Raw genomic sequence first — 16,421 nt, 5'->3', positions numbered from 1 at the left:
AGTCACGGGATGGAGTCATGTGCCTGGAAGCACCACTGTCGAGAATCCATTCCCGGGTATCCTTCGCGGTGAAGCCAACTGCCTCCTCGCTCGAAGATGATGAATTATCGGAGTCCACCATCTCCAAGTGTACAAATGCCGGAGTCTTCGCAGCTGAGACTGAGGACTCAGCACTCTTCCCTGTCCACTTAGGGCACTTCCTCCAGTAGTGGCCTTTCTCGCCACAATCATTACACGATCTTTCGGCCTTCAGCTTCTCTCGTTCTGAATCAGGCTTCTTCTCGGAAGACTTACCTGGTGAAGCCTTCCCTTTGCCCTTGTTGGTATTACGGCCTTTCGACCGTTGGCCAGTTAAGGCCTCCGAACCTCCGCCATGAGGAGGGTTTGTGAAACGTTCCTCCTGGTCCAAGACCATTGGCACAAGCTCCTCCCAAGTAATGGTGCTGAGCCTGCCACTTGTGATCAACGAGGAATAGAAAGCGGAATACTGACCAGGCAAGTGGGAAAGTAACGTGATGGCCATATCTTCGGACGATATCTCTTTCCCAGCTTGAAGGACTTCCTGCTGAAGGGCCTGCAGCTTGTTAATGTGTTCCCGCATCGTCGAAGACTTTGCAGGGTTCATAACCCGCATCTGCACTTCCAAGGATATCCGCTTCATGGGTGACACCCTGTTGTACAAAGAAGCCAAGTGCTCCCATATGCCTCTCGTCAACGTCATGTGCTTCACATGGTTGATCACCTGTGGTGTGCAATTGAGGAATATAAATGACCGGACCCTGGCGTTGACACGGTCCCACATTTGTGCCTGTGCCTCTCGGTCCTTCCTCGTCGATAATAACTCCCCTTCCTCAGCTTCCGGCCTTGGCACCCCTTTGATAATAAAATCAGCAAGATCATATGACTCCAGAACTGACTCCATCATGACCTTCCAGATGCCATAATTGGACCCGTCCAACTGCCGATCCACTGGGAACGTGGGGAGAGTCGGAATCTTCACGTGCTTCTCTGCCATCTCGAGTAAATCCGCCATCTCGGAGAGTAACCTGAAAGGGTGGGTGGGTGGGAAAAATCTGAAAATCAGAAAATATGCAAGTGGCTGTCCAGCCCCTCTGCCCGCCTTCCTCTTGCACCTTCACTTCCCGTTCAGCCCGAAACAGTCCACCGATCAGCAACCTGTTGCTCCCCCTCTTGCTCAGAAAAACACCCAAGATCTCCTAGAGCCTAGGCTCTGATACCATGTCAGAATATGCAGCGGAAATGATATCCAAACTTGGGTAGACAAGAGCAAGTAGACTGCAGAAAATAATCAGCACAAGAAACACAGAGAGATGTGTGTAAACTCTTCTCTATACACAAGATCCCGGAGATACTGAATGAGAAAGTGGAGGAGGATGGGGGGCAATATATACAAGCCCATGAGGGCAGTCGGCCAGCTCTAGAAGAGGCCCACGATTGGACAAAATCCCACGACTGCTGAATATAGCAGTCGGCCAGCATCTGATGCCCCACGCCTGGACAGAACAAGTCGGCCAGCACTCCTACAGCCCACGACTAATACAGATGCAGTCGGCCAGCTTCAGAGTGCTCCTGGCATCAACTGGCAGCCCTCCAGCCACTAGAAAAAAATGGGAAAAATAGGGAAAAAATACGGGGAGTGTGGAAAAATGATATACGGGCGGGCACACCCACAACAGAGGCCCTGGTGTATACAAATAGACAGGAGATGACTTCTAACAGCCTAATGGCTCTTGGTGTTGACAACAAGTCCTCAACCATGCTAGTCCATCTTATGGAACTCGTCCATAAGCTTGAAGCACAAAGAATGCCCAAATAGTCTCTTCATGAGCTCAACTCTTGATCTTAGTCTGATGTATGCTAACCTGATTGTATGCCCACCATCAGCCTATGCACGGCCAGTTGTTGCCATCTCTGAGTAGAGGATACTTAAATACTGGGTATTTAAAGGTGGCAACACTACTTTTTACTGGGGTAGCACTTGCAAGGTTTCATATTGACCATCAGCCTACAAAACTGTTCCAGAATGGCCATCGATTTTTCATCATGAGAACAACATCAACAACAAATAGAAGGGGAAAAACTACATGTGTGATGCTTGGCCTTGAAATGGTTTCTTGCTTTTCATAGCTAAGCACCACGGCTTTGGTGAGCAGTATGTGCCAAGGTGTTGAAACCAGCCTTCAAAAATCTGACGGGCGGTGAAACAAACACTCGCACACAAAACACTTCAACACCTTTGAGGATCAAGAAAAGGAAAACAAACAGGGGGAGCTAGAGTGCTCCTGCAAACAGTACACGGACACCGGTTGGCCCAAAACGCAGTGGCGCACCTTGCGGTATTTCTATAATTGATTATAAGAGCTTTGATTACAATAAGGCTGGAAACTCAGCCGTCACAGTAGAACTCCTGAAACCTGCAAAGACTCTGCATCATGGCTTCTTGTCCACTCGGCATCCACAAACAAGTCCAGCCATTGTTCACATCAAAAGACTCACACATTGAGTCTGCATACAGAAGCTTTCTCCCATGATCAGGGTTGCCACAACCATCCATAGCCTCTCACCCTATGAACAGCATCACACCGTGACACATCCAATGCTTCTGCATCATAATACAGACTCCCAAACTGTCTCGCAAAAGAGAACTCGCATCACAGCACAGCACACCATACAATAACCACACCTGTACCAACCCTCTCTACCTTGCAAGGGTACTATCCATCTCTGTCATGGATTCCCTTTCAATTAGTGGCAAGGTTGTACTAAACATGTGTCCACTCCTGTAACCATTGCCTGCATGTGACCTATCTCCTGGAGAAACCCAAATACATGTTTCCTCGAGAAACCTACGACCTGTTTCCGCATGAAACCCTTAGGCCTGTCTCCCTTTGAATCTTTTGTCCTATTTTCATACAGAACCATTCACAGCACCATTCGACAATAGTGCCAACATGGGCATACATCTAGTTACCTATTCCCCCATGAAACCTCTAGAAACATAGAGATAACTGTAGGTCCCTCTGTTCCTTTCTAGCAGGAAGAAAACAATCTGCTCCATGAGCACGCAGCCATGTGAGCTTGCATCACTCCCATGCTAAGAAACACTTTCAATTGACCTATACTTGCAGCCGGAAATCCAAGCACATAGCTGAATTTGCAGCCAACCAAAAACAGCCCATAAAAAGTCTCAAATTTGCTCATGTTCGTAGCCACATGCACTGCCACGAAATAGTCCATAAACCCTTTCCAAAACAATCCCGAACCAAAGCAAAGAGAAGCTGAAAGTTCCATCAGTTGAACGCCATCGACATGATGTCTATGTTCATGAAAAACCAGCCCCTATCCGCCTTTATGTCCAGTGAAACCAGCCCCCTGGCCACCTAGGAGAGGAGCACGCAGCCCTGAGCGCCTGCAGTCCAGCCCTCCTGTGCACCAAGCGAGAGAGAGAGAGAAAGGAGCATGTGCCGCAGCTTCAGCCCTCGGCTTTTGCACACATAGAAAAGCGCCCAAAAGCAGCCTGCCAGCCTCCTGTTTTCTCCCAAAGAGCAAGAGAGAGAAAGAAAGATACGTGTCTTTAGTCTCCAAAACCTCCCCCAGACTTGCGAAGAGAGAGAGAGAGAGAGAGAGAGAGAGAGAGAGAGAGAGAGAGATCGGCTGTGCGCTTCCTGCAGCCCGACAGTCCTCCAAGGAGAAAAAGCACGTATCTCTGCTGCATCTGCCCGTCCATCCCTCCCTGCAGACCTGTCCGCTTCTCACCAGAGAGAGAGAGAGAGAGAGAGAGAGAGAGAGCTGCAGCCCAGTCCCCTGGCCCGACCAGCCTGCCTGCTTTTCCCACAAGCCAAAGCTCCTTTTCATCATAAGAGAGGCGCCCCTTTTCTGCCCATCAGCCCCCCTTTTGAAAAAGCACACACGTGGCCCCAATAATAGCATACGGGCCACGCTTACTTTCATAAAGGGCATTATAATGTTTTTAAAGGTTTTTAAAACCTTTTGAGTTGAAATCTCTTTGCCCCCTTCACACTTGGGGTTGTCCACACATGGGTTTCCTTTGCAACTCCAAACTGATGCCATTCACACTGTCCACCATGTCCCCGTGCCCACCTGCATACTATCGAGAGAAAAACACAGGGTCGTGACATACCCCCCTCTTGAAAAATAGCAAGGGTCCTCGATTGCACTCAATGGCACAGTAAGGCATCTTATGAGCAAAGACTCCCCATATGACAAAAGCTATGGCCCTCAACTGCATCTGGGTGATGAAACAATCATCCTGCACAATAAGGTCACACCGTCACGTGAAATTGACAAAACAACTCTTGCTTGTTCCTCTAGAACCTGGAGCAGAAGTCTAAAACCAAGTGGAAACATGTAACCTTTGTTAGCCAAAAACAAAACCATGCATCATTCTACATATGGCACACATATGCATGACAAATATGCATTTGCAAACAATATGCTCCTCAAAATGCTCTACCTACTCTAAAGTAACAGTCTAAGGGCTGCTTGCAAGCCTTATGCCCATGGGCATCTCGCAGTGATGGTACAACATGAGCATCTGAAAGCACTCAATGCATCCAAATAATACATCCACTAAGTACTTTCCACGTATGTCCCTCTTGATGCTTTACCCACTCTGCTCATGGCCATCCCGCAAGAGCCACACCCAGTGGTGCATCCATGAACATAATAAAGTACTTGATGTATCATACCAACATACATGCCTCACACGACACAATCCAGAGTATTCTCAATGTATTCTTAGGGGTACCAGGATCCAATGGCACCAGAATACAATAATACCTCAGAAAGTGTATGCATACATGCACAAATAGAGTTCGATCCATATATCCATGAACCAAACCAACTCTAGGACTGCTCGCAAGACTTATGTCCTCCATAGAGTCTCGAAGTGTTAGCTCAGGTTGCCGCAAACTTTGAGCTCAACCAAACCATGCCAGTCCAAAGGAGACCAACTCCACAAATAGCATCATCTCAATATCCAATTGACCGATTCTGTGGTCAAGAACAGCCATAACCATATGACAAAGATCAATGTCCCAATCTTCCTCAGTCATACCTTAGTTCCAAAGGCAAAAACCATCTCTGTTAACCATAGGTGTAGACAGAGTTATCCATAGTTGCAGTTATAGTTCATGGTGCGGCCGACTGTGAACCATACCCAACTGTACCATCTCATGTGACTAGTACACAATATCCTAGAAGTCCCATAAGCAGATGTACTGTCAGCCTCCAGTACCTTCGGGTGAATACAAAGATGTCACCAAGCGACTCCTAGATGACAACCGAGCCTCTCTATAACAAGGGAGCAGAGGTGCTACCCCCCTCTTGAGCATCAGGCAATGCTCCATACCCATGCTCTGCTGAACCTGAATGAGCCGTAGCAAGAGTTGGCTCCAACTCAAAGGCATCAAGATAAAGCTGCAATACCTTAGGTGAATCTGCTAAGTCACCCTCCTCCATCCACTTCGCATCCATCAGTGAACAGTTCTTGAACTTCACAAGATAGCGACGGGAAACTTTACCTCGTACCTTTCTTTCCTTATGTGCCAGTATCTACTCGGGAATAAGAACCTCATCAAGTTCCTCCGCTTCCGTCTGAGCCTCATCTGATACATCCTCAGGCACCCAAAACCTGCTTGCACTCCACCCAAGTGGTAAGCACAAGTCCCTAATGAAGCATAGTAGACCACCACTGCTAAACATAGAAAGAAACTGTCTTCCGAACCCATGAAGCCTCCGTGAAGATACGACCAGTGACAAACTGTCGAAAGCCATAGCCTTCAATCCATGTTTTGCACCATAACACTTCAACTGCTTCTTGTTCCTGGCTAACTACTTCTTGTCCTTGGAGTCTTTTCTCCTGAGCTTCATCTTTAGCTTTTGCTCTTCACCTCATACAGGCAAAGACACATAATCCTGCACTTCCTTTTCACTTTCCACATGTTGAAGCTTTTGATGCGACTCTCATGAGACAACCACAAGCTCACCTCCTTGGGAAAGTTGGTGATTGTCCCGACCAGAGCAACCATGGGCTTGTCCACTTGAGAAAGTCGACGATGTCCCGGCAACAGAACCTTGAAACCGGCCTTCAGAATTCTGACTGGCGGTGAAACAAACACTCGCACACAAAACACTTCAACACATTTGAGAATCAAGAAAAGGAAAACAAACAGGGGGAGCTAGAGTGCTCCTGCAAACAGTACACGAACACCGGTTGGCCCCAAAACGCAATGGCGCCCCTTGCGGTATTTCTTTAATTGATTATAAGAGCTTTGATTACAATAAGGCTGGAAACTCAGCCGTCACAGTAGAACTCCTGAAACCTGCAAAGACTCTGCATCATGGCTTCTTGTCCACTCGGCATCCACAAACAAGTCTAGCCATTGTTCACATCAAAAGACTCTCACACATTGAGTCTGCATACAGAAGCTTTCTCCCATGATCAAGGTTGCCACAACCATCCATAGCCTCTCACCCTATGAACAACATCACACCCTGACACATCTAGTGCTTCTGCATCATAATACCGACTCCCAAACTGTCTCTCAAAAGAGAACTCGCATCATAGCACAGCATACCATACAATCGACACACCTGTATCAACCCTCTCTACCTTCCAAGGGTACTATCCATCTCTGTCATGGATTCCCTTCCAATCAGTGGCAAGGTTGTACCAAACATGTGTCCACTCCTGTAACCGCTGCCTACATGTGACCTATCTCCTGGAGAAACCCAAATACATGTTTCCTGGAGAAACCTACGACCTGTTTCCGTATGAAACCCTTAGGCCTGTTTCCCTTTTGAAACTTTTGTCCTGTTTTCATACAGAACCATTCACAGCACCATTCGACAATAGTGCCAACATCGGCATACATCTAGTTATCTGTTCCCTCATGAAACATCTGGAAACATAGAGATGCCCATAATTGTAGGTCCCTCTGTTCCTTTCTAGCAGGAAGAAAACAATATGCTCCATGAGCACGCAGCCATGCGAGCTTGCATCACTCCCATGCCAAGAAACACTTTCAATTGACATGTACTTGCAGCCGGAAACCCAAGCACATGGCTGAATTTGCAGCCAACCAAAAACAGCCCATAAAGCAGTCTCAAAATTGCTCATGTTCGTAGCCACATGCACTGCCACGAAATAGTCCATGAACCCTTTCCAAAACAGTCCCGAACCAAAGCAAAGAGAAGCTGAAAGTTCCATCAGTTGAACGCCATCGACATGATGTCTATGTTCATGAAAAACCAGCCCCTGTCCGCCTTTATTTCCAGTAAAACCAGCCCCCTGGCCACCTAGGAGAAGAGCACGTAGCCCTGACCGCCTGCAGTCAGCCCTCCTGTGCACCAAGAGAGAGAGAGAAAGGAGCATGTGCCGCAGCTTCAGCCCTCCTCCTACTGTTCAGCCCTCAGCTTTTGCACACATAGAAAAGCGCCCAAAAGCAGCGTGCCAGCCTCTTGTTTTCTCCCAAAGAGCAAGAAAGAAAGAAAGAAAGAAAGATTTTATTAACGTCTTCCAAAAGACCGAACACAGCCTATGAGACAAATCAGTGTACCTGTGTGGGGTATCCTCTGTCATCCCAACAAAATGAAAAAGTACTGAACTAAAAAAGCTGAATCTGGGTGTGCAATAAGTACAGTGAGTGGGGGAGGTGATGGAGCTCTACTACTAGGAGAATGCGAAGCTATATGCATGGAGTATACAATCATGATATGCAACCTAGCTAGCTCTATCCTGTACCATACTGGGGGTATAGAATGGTATACATCAATGAAGAGAGAGAAAGAAAGAGACCTGTCTTCAGTCTCCAGAACCTCCCCCAGACTTGCGAAGAGAGAGAGAGAGAGAGAGATCGGCTGTGTGCTTCCTGCAGCCCGACAGTCCTCCAAGGAGAAAAAGCACGTATCTCTGCTGCATCTGCCCGTCCAGCCCTCCCTGCAGACCTGTCCGCTTCTCACGAGAGAGAGAGAGAGAGAGAGAGAGAGAGAGAGAAATGAAATGATATATTAACGTCTCTAAGAGGCCATGGTGGCCTATGAGACCAAAACTGAGAGTACATCTGAAGTTGGTGTCTCATCAAAGAGAACAAGACTAAAAAGTACAATAAACTGATTGTCCTACAGTTATAAGAACAAAACTACAAGACTCCGAGATGATACTGAGTAGAAAATACTGGAGAATACTGGAAAATGTATATCAGATAGATCCATGTATGCTGATCAGTTGAATTGTTGTCCTCTCCTTAGATCAAGTATCTCCGCCATGGGGGTGTCTAGAATGGAGAGGTCGTAGAAGCGAGGTAGGCGCCTCCGATGCGGAGCAATAATGGCTCTGATCTGGCGATGGTGAGGATGCCGTGGTCGCCTTCCTGGTGGGCGTGGCCGACGAGCACGACATAAGATAACTGCTCTATCAGTGGTGACTCCCTGGGAGCGTGGTCGGTGCCCTGATGGCCCAATGGAGGAGGTATCAGGAGGTGTGTGGGCTGGGTTGCTGGTGCTAGTGCCAAAGAAATTTGCCAGGGTCCTCTGTCTAGGTACATCATGGCTCGGCCTCCTGTCTGCCAAGAGGGTCTCACTGTGTCTCCTGAGCTCAAGTAGAAACAATCTGAGGCATCTCTGATCCTCAAACTCCATGACCCTGCGTAACGGCCCAAAACCCTCTCGGAAGAGGCAGTGATATCTCCCTCGGATCTCATAATAGACTGTACATCGGCAAATGTAGTGTTCCTTTGTCTCTACCTCCTGGTAGCATAGCTGACAATTGCGGTCATCCACGATCTGATGCACATATCGCCCTGTCTCAATCCGCAGCTGGTGTGATGAGGTCCGGATCTGTCCAATGGCACAACGTATCCCATGTGATAAGTGTACATCCATGTATGCCGGGCGGGTGATAAAATCATCCGGTGAGAGGTGTAGAAAATGGCTCTTGTAATGAGAGAGAGAGAGAGAGAGAAAGAGCTGCAGCCCAGTCCCTTGGCCCGACCAGCCTGCTTGCTTTTCCCACAAGCCAAAGCTCCTTTTCATCATAAGAGAGGCGCCCCTTTTCTGCCCATCAGCCCCCCTTTTGAAAAAGCACACACGTGGCCCCAATAATAGCATATGGGCCACGTTTACTTTCATAAAGGGCATTATAATGTTTTTTAAGGTTTTTAAAACCTTTTGAGTTAAAATCTCTTTGCCCCCTTCACACTTGGGGTTGTCCACACATGGGTTTCCTTTGCAACTCCAAATTAATGCCATTCACACTATCCACCATGTCCCCGTGCCCACCTGCATACTGTCCAGAGAAAAACACGGGTTGTGACAGGTGCACTAACGTGCACTAACAGAAGGGTGGCCCTTGATTTGAAGCACGAGTTTATGAACGGAGTATGAAAACCTTATGTAGTCCTTTCTCAATTGCTCAAATCGGGAGATTGCCAACTTGCACTACATTCACACTTTGGTAGGCAGCCTACTGTACCACACTTAAGCACCATGCCGTACACTACTCCAGTTTTCTGTTTCCTACAGGCTATTTCAGGAAACCATACAAAACTCTGCAAAGTATCAACACAGCCCCTTACCCTTGAGTCTATCCTCTTCCAACGCTGCGTAGCTGGGAAGACTTCACGGAGCTGTACCAGGGGATGGTACAGGCTGTATATAGGTGGGGAGATGATATGTTCATACCTTCAATTATCTGAAAACCTTGGTTGCTGTTTTGTGTGTAAATCTTTTAGACCAGAGTCTTATGTTCCTTCTTACGGAAGTTATTTTGTGAAATTTTTCAAGACTCTAATGTAACTAGTCCCATCATTTTTAGGTACTACTACAACAGCACTTTGGGTTACTATTATGATGGAAACTCTGGACTATTTTGCAATGCAGCTTCAGGGAAATGGTAACAACCAAACCCAACCCAACACAAACCAAGCGCCCCCCCCCCCCCCCCCCCCCCCCCCCCCCCCCCGCGCCCGCCGCCCCAGCCCCCGTCGCTGTTGCCATCTTTTTTTTTGGATTAGAATATGATCTTGGTTGTTATTTGTCTTTGCAGGTTCAGATTTGATGAGGAGAGCAATTCTTATTCAGAGGTAGTTGAAGACCAAGCAGACATGAAGTGATCATTTCATGTGTACATGAAGAACTAACATACTTTATGTTTTGTGCATATTTCATGTCATGAGTAAGATAGTTAGCATGCATGAAATGATAGCATTTCTCATAAATAATAAGATAGTTAGTGTTCATGAAATAATAGCATTTCTCATACATGTTATTATTATTTTTATTAACTTATGAGCTCATTTTTCACATCATATGAAATTTTCAAGGCCAATTTGCCTTGTGAGGACCATGACCAATGTAAACTTCATGTTGTGGCTTCAACCCTAGACTCATTGCCCGCAGTATCCCGCAACAAGGTTGCCTCTTGAGACAAGCACCCTCGCCATCAAACTTAACAGGAAAGGGATAAGACTTGCAAGCATTTCACCATTTATAAGCTAAGAAATATTTTTACAATTATTTTATGTTCAAAATACCCAAAAACGTTCAAAACGCTCTTAAATAATCAAGCTAAGAAATATTTTTACAATTATTTTATGTTCAAAATACCCAAAAACGTTCAAAACGCTCTTAAATAATCAAGCATGTCATGCACCCATGTACAAACACTAACCTCTTATGTATATTCACACTTATTTCTAAAGAGATACATTGGGATTTTTATCAGCTTTTTAAGGATTTTCTTGGGATGTTTGGACTTTTTGAGGGGTCTTCTAAGGTATTCTCTACATGAAATGAATAATTTAAGAACTTTGAGTGGGTGAACTACATGTGAAATAAGACATGCACGTCAAATGACTTAATTCACGATGTCAATACATTGATATAATATTATGGCTTTTTCTTGGTTTCTTAGAATTTTTAGAGTCAACTTTTTTAAAAGCAATCCTACACTTAATTTTGGGGGTGAATTAAAAGGAAAATGCCTTATGCTATTGATTTTTGGATTTTGTGATGGTTCTTGTGCCTTGTGAAGATGAAGATACACCTCATGCAAAAACACAAAAATTAATGCTTTCATGTGATGTTTCCTAAGTTGGTGAATGCATGTATTCTCACTAATGAAGCCATTTCTTGATCAAATGCATCATTTAATATGTTCGAATGCAAAGAAATTTTTAAAAACTTGAAAATAGAAATGAAAAAATTAAAAGAAGACATTTTTGGTTCAAATGCATCATTTAGCATGTATTCTCACTAATGAAGCCATTTCTTGATCAAATGCATCATTTAATATGTTCGAAGGCAAAGGAAAATATTCTCTCTTGAAAACTTGAAAATAGAAATGAATAAAATTAAAAGAAAACACAAACACCACACACAATCGCACCAATGGACTACAAAAATGTATTCTCACTAATGAAGCCATGTCTTGTTCAAATGCATCATTTAACATGTTCAAATGGAAAGAAAAATATTCTCTTAAATAGAAATGAATAATTAAAAAAACACAAACACCACACTAATGGACTCCAAAAACAATACTAATGCATCATTTCAAATGCCTAAATTTAAGAAAAAAAAATAGAGAGTTCTTCTTATGAAAATAAAGTTGAAATGAATAAATTTAAAGAAAATAAGAAAAAAAAATAGAGATTTCGTTTTATGAAAATAAAGTTGAAATAAATAAAATTTAAAGAAAATACAAAGAACACGTACACTCTCACTAGTGGACTCCAAAAACCAAATGTTTTTGAGGTGTGACCTCTATCAATAATGAGGAATACATAAAAACAAAGAGGTAAGGCCTAAAACAATCCCGAGCAACAATGCCAAAGATGTTTGGTCAATTTATGATCTTACCTTATGTATGACATAGGGATTTCTTGAGAAACCTTCCATGTGTGGGCGCACTAACTAGAATGTTGATATCATCTTCTCATTATCACACCACAAAGCACCTCAAAACTGAGTTAGATGAAAAGGAAGCTCTTGGCTACCACCTACACTCACCTACTCACAAGCTACCATCCTAGATTACTAAACATTCAAGCATTGAATCAAACAAAACAAGAGAGTATGAGAGAAAAAGGTCTTACAAAGGCTAATTCACAATAGAGTGTGTATTAATTCAAGAAAAGTAAAAATGTTTAGGCCCAAAAGCTTTACAAAATGACTTATATATGAGTTGTTTTCACACAATGATTGGCCCTAGTACTTAAAATAGTGCCCAAATTTTTAAACTAGCATCTACTACCCCATTTTCCATGATACAACAAAGTCTACTGACTTCCCCATTGGTATTTAAGCTCAATGATTGGCTTCTTTATCAACATGAGTGCCCAAAATACAAAACTATAATACAAAAAGGTAGCCATGCATGAGCTTCTTATCCACCATGGGTTGTCTTGTTGGGATGCATTAGATAGATAGCCTAACTTGCTTTCCTCATGATGGTAGCTTGAGCATCATAGATTACCTGATGGGGTCTCTTGCTCCCATGCAACATACCAAAGAATTCACCATCCCATTGGGGTGGAACACACTTTAGTGTATCTTGCTCCCTTTTGCCACCTACCCCCAACTTCCAGTATCCACATTTGCTACCCACCCTTGACCTCCCATATCCACATTCAGTTGCATCCCCTTTCGGCATGATCATGATGGAATCTACATTGATCACCTATGATCTCTCATCACCTACTCAAGCCAGCTTCGTGCACACCCTTTGCTCCACAGACAGAATACCGATCGGTTCAACCTTAGAATGGGTGATATGTTTTGAGTGTAGAGTTATGCAGCTTCACTCACTTTGAGAAAAGGAGCCTAATAGATCTCTGCACACAAAGTCAAAGATCCTTGCCTCACTTCACCCGCAAGAAGAAGCATGAATTCTCAGGAAAGTGCAAGTTAGGATTGTTCCAACTTTTTCCAAGTGTGGAAAGCTCAAATGCATGGTGCATCTTAGAGAGAAAGAAGGCACCCACATCCATCAAAGACCCTCATCTGGGAGGCCTATGCACGTTGATTACACAGCATCCCAAATTAGCGTTGGACCCTCCAAAGATTTGGACTCGTGTCAAATTAGCATTGACCCTCGACTCATCTTCAAACCTCACCTACAACCCACTTGGACTCCTTGTCTCCCTTATTGAAGCTGCATAATGGTATATCCAAGGACCATGAGGATCTTTGCATGGAGCACTTTGCACATGACTTGGCCCTCATCTTTGTGTAGTTCTTTAATAGAGCCTTGTGTGACAGCTTTCCCCCCTCTTAGACCACTACATACCCAAACAACCAGCATGATTGGCCAAGATTTATGGGGAAACATTGGAGGTAATGATTGGGGCCTTAGTAGGGAGATAAGAATCAAGATCACTAGGCCAAGCAAGTTGCATGAATAACTACTTGACATCAGGCCATATTGGAAGAGGCTAAAGCCCATCAACATCTCGTCTATTGTTGTTTTACAAAAAAATTGGAAGACCTTCAACTCAGTCCCTAGAGCATGACACCATTATAGAAGCTTTACTTTCCACGTGAGTGATGATATGGGGAGTGATGACATTATAAGCTAGTAGGTTTTTGGCACTAGGAGGTCTTTTAGAAAAGATTACTAGCACTATTCAGGATCAAACAAGGTTGCCCACTTCCTCCGACACTTTATGGACTCTACATAAGATCTCAAGCTTCATTGATTGGTTATGTATCTTGGATCTCAACTTGTCATGTGGGACTTCACAGCAAGTATTGGGAAAATCAAAACTATCTTTATCACCACCTATTAAGTTTGATCCAAGTAGTCTTTCACATATAGAGGTGATGCAACTGAGGTGATTAGGTCATATGTATACTTGGGGATCACCTTTACTAGGCCTTATCACCCATCTTGAGGGCCATCTGGGGAGACAACATACTTCCATGCCTAGTACCAAAGATGATGTCTGTGACTTCTAAAGTGGAAAGATTCTTTGATTTGCGTTTGACAATGATGTATGGGACTTGTAGAGTGGAAAGATTGCAAGTTATGACGCTTTCATCTAGGACCAAGAGTAACTCCTCCATGCCTATGCTGTAGTATTGGCCAAGTTTGTTTCAATCCCCTTGGTCATCAATCCCATGTTCCGAACCATCACATACATACAATCAGTCTACGCATTGAATAAAGATCACTTCCTACGGTCAACCTTCAAGTTTCTAGAAAGTTGGCACGAGAGGGTCATAGCAAATGTTTATATGCACGGACTACCAGTTGGTTCGGGTCAAATGGCATTAAGATGGATTACCTTCACTTCACATGATCACCCTAGAGTCCTCTAGAAAGTTGGCACAAGAGGGTCTTAGCAATTGTCGGTACGAATGCACTACCAGCTTGTTTGAGTCACATATATCACCTCCCTACCTTTGAGTATAGCATTGATTCCCTCCTTGATCACTCATGAAAATGACCAATCACATCATCCACTTGGATTTGAGTAAAGCATTGTTGGTATGCATGCACTACCAGCTTGTTTGAGTCACGTGGCCTTAAGATAGATCACCTCCCTACCTTTGAGTATGGCATTGACTCCCACCTTCTCGATCACACATGATAAAAGATCAATCACATCATCCACTTGGATTTGGACCCTACTTCATACAGATCGATTCCCACCAAGCTCTCCCCAAAGATTTAATTCTATGGAGAGCAAAGCGTGAAGTATGAAAAAAAAAGAGTCATATCTTTAGTCCAGCCTTGTACACTATGACCACCTAAATGGTGCACATGGAAGAGTCCACTTAGCCATTGACTCAGGTACATGCAGAAAGAGTCCACTCCAATGTTGGGACCATCTCCGCAACCCCATGAAGCGGAGCTGGTTCATGGTACGACAGTTTTGTCTTCCTCAATGGCAGATAATTGTCTTCCTCACTGGCAGATAAAATCTATACCATATGCAATCATATCTTCATCCTTAGTGTCAGAACATAAATTTTACACTCTTCATATGAAAATCAATGACAGTACTTTAACCTTACACTCGTCATATGAAAATTAACTATTCTGCTGACTGGTAAAGGTGTAGTGGGTTTAAAATTATCGACTCAAAATCGAGTAGCAATTTCCATAAAAATGAGGCATCCAAGTGTAAGCAGATCATCACCATGCATTCAACAGCAACACAGTAGTCATGGAAACACCTGTTGGATTTAATCTAAAATCCCACTCTACTATGCATATCAAAACCATGATACACCACAAGCTCACCATATCATGTGTTAGATACACGACTATTGTGAGTGCAATCAAAATTGAGCTATATTGGACTGAGATGGCACGTGAACAGAATTAAACAAAAAATGATCAGATTAGCAGTTCACATTACAAAAAAAAAACAGGTGTTGCTACTGATGCCAGTACAGCCAAAACGTACTCTGCAACAACTGTTTCCCCACCTGCAATCCTTGAAGTCACACAGTCTTTCAATCAAGATTAGACTAAACATTTTTCTCATCTCCAATTTAAGCACACAAGGTTGATGAAATCTCAAAGAAAGCTTTGAGTCTTCGAACACAAGTCATGAGGTGGCTTGAAAATCTTTGAATGCATATGGACACCATTCAGAGTACACGTTTCCTGAAAAGCCTACAGATTTACGTTTGGACAAGAAGAAATTGAGTTGCACTCAATATGGATTGATTTATCATCTCCTTCTCCTCCCCTTGGCTATTCTCTCCTTCATTATTCACTACAGCCAGTTTCTTTTTTAGGCTGCTTTCAATTGTTTACTACAATGGCTTGTATGCTTTCTTCACAATATTACCTTTTTAGCTTTCTTTGACATTTTTTGTGGACTTACACCAACACAACTATGGTGTCTTAATATTAAATTTTCTGTTTTTCTATGGCTCAGTCTATTTTCTTTGAGGTTACTTTTTTTGTTTTTTTGTTTTTTTGTTTTTTTTTTGCTTTCGTAGTAAACCACTCCTCTATATACTTTTGTATTGTTATACACTTGGGTTTTGATTGCTATATGGTACATTATGTACAACTAAAGGTGGTGGGTACTTAGGAATGACCAAGCTAGCTTCAAGAAAGGTGTTCTTTTTTATAATGAGTTTATTGAGGAAGGGTGGAGTACCACTTAATCGTGAAAATCCATTGTGGCCATGTTAGCATGTTAAGTTGGAGACACACTCGTTTCCCAACTAGTTTTTTAATGTTATGGAATAACAAGGCCTCTCTCTCTCTCTCTCTCTCTCTCTCTCTCTCTCTCTCTCTCTCTCTCTCCAACTGGTTAGGTTCCACTAATGGGACCTCTTGAGTATCTTCACTAACCTCTTGTATACTTGGAATTTCAAGGTTGGAAGGTTTATCGAAGCCAAGGTCTTTACTCTCC

The 16,421-nt window shown here is 43.7% G+C and overlaps 1 pseudogene across 1 annotated transcript in view; it reads left to right on the top strand.

Moving 5' to 3' along the window:
• Positions 1 to 10,197, top strand: part of LOC147627005 (uncharacterized) — a 35,247-nt pseudogene extending 25,050 nt beyond the window's left edge. The window contains exons 9-10 of the transcript XR_015268437.1: positions 9,857 to 9,934; positions 10,088 to 10,197. The product of XR_015268437.1 is annotated as an uncharacterized LOC147627005 (transcript). The remainder of the gene's footprint in view (positions 1 to 9,856; positions 9,935 to 10,087) is intronic.
• Positions 10,198 to 16,421: the final 6,224 nt, after the last annotated feature.

Source organism: Cibotium barometz, chromosome 21, assembly GCF_041138505.1.
Source record: "Cibotium barometz isolate CiBa-2024 chromosome 21, ASM4113850v1, whole genome shotgun sequence".
Lineage (NCBI taxonomy): Eukaryota > Viridiplantae > Streptophyta > Polypodiopsida > Cyatheales > Cibotiaceae > Cibotium > Cibotium barometz.
This window is presented reverse-complemented; position numbering and strand designations above follow the sequence as displayed.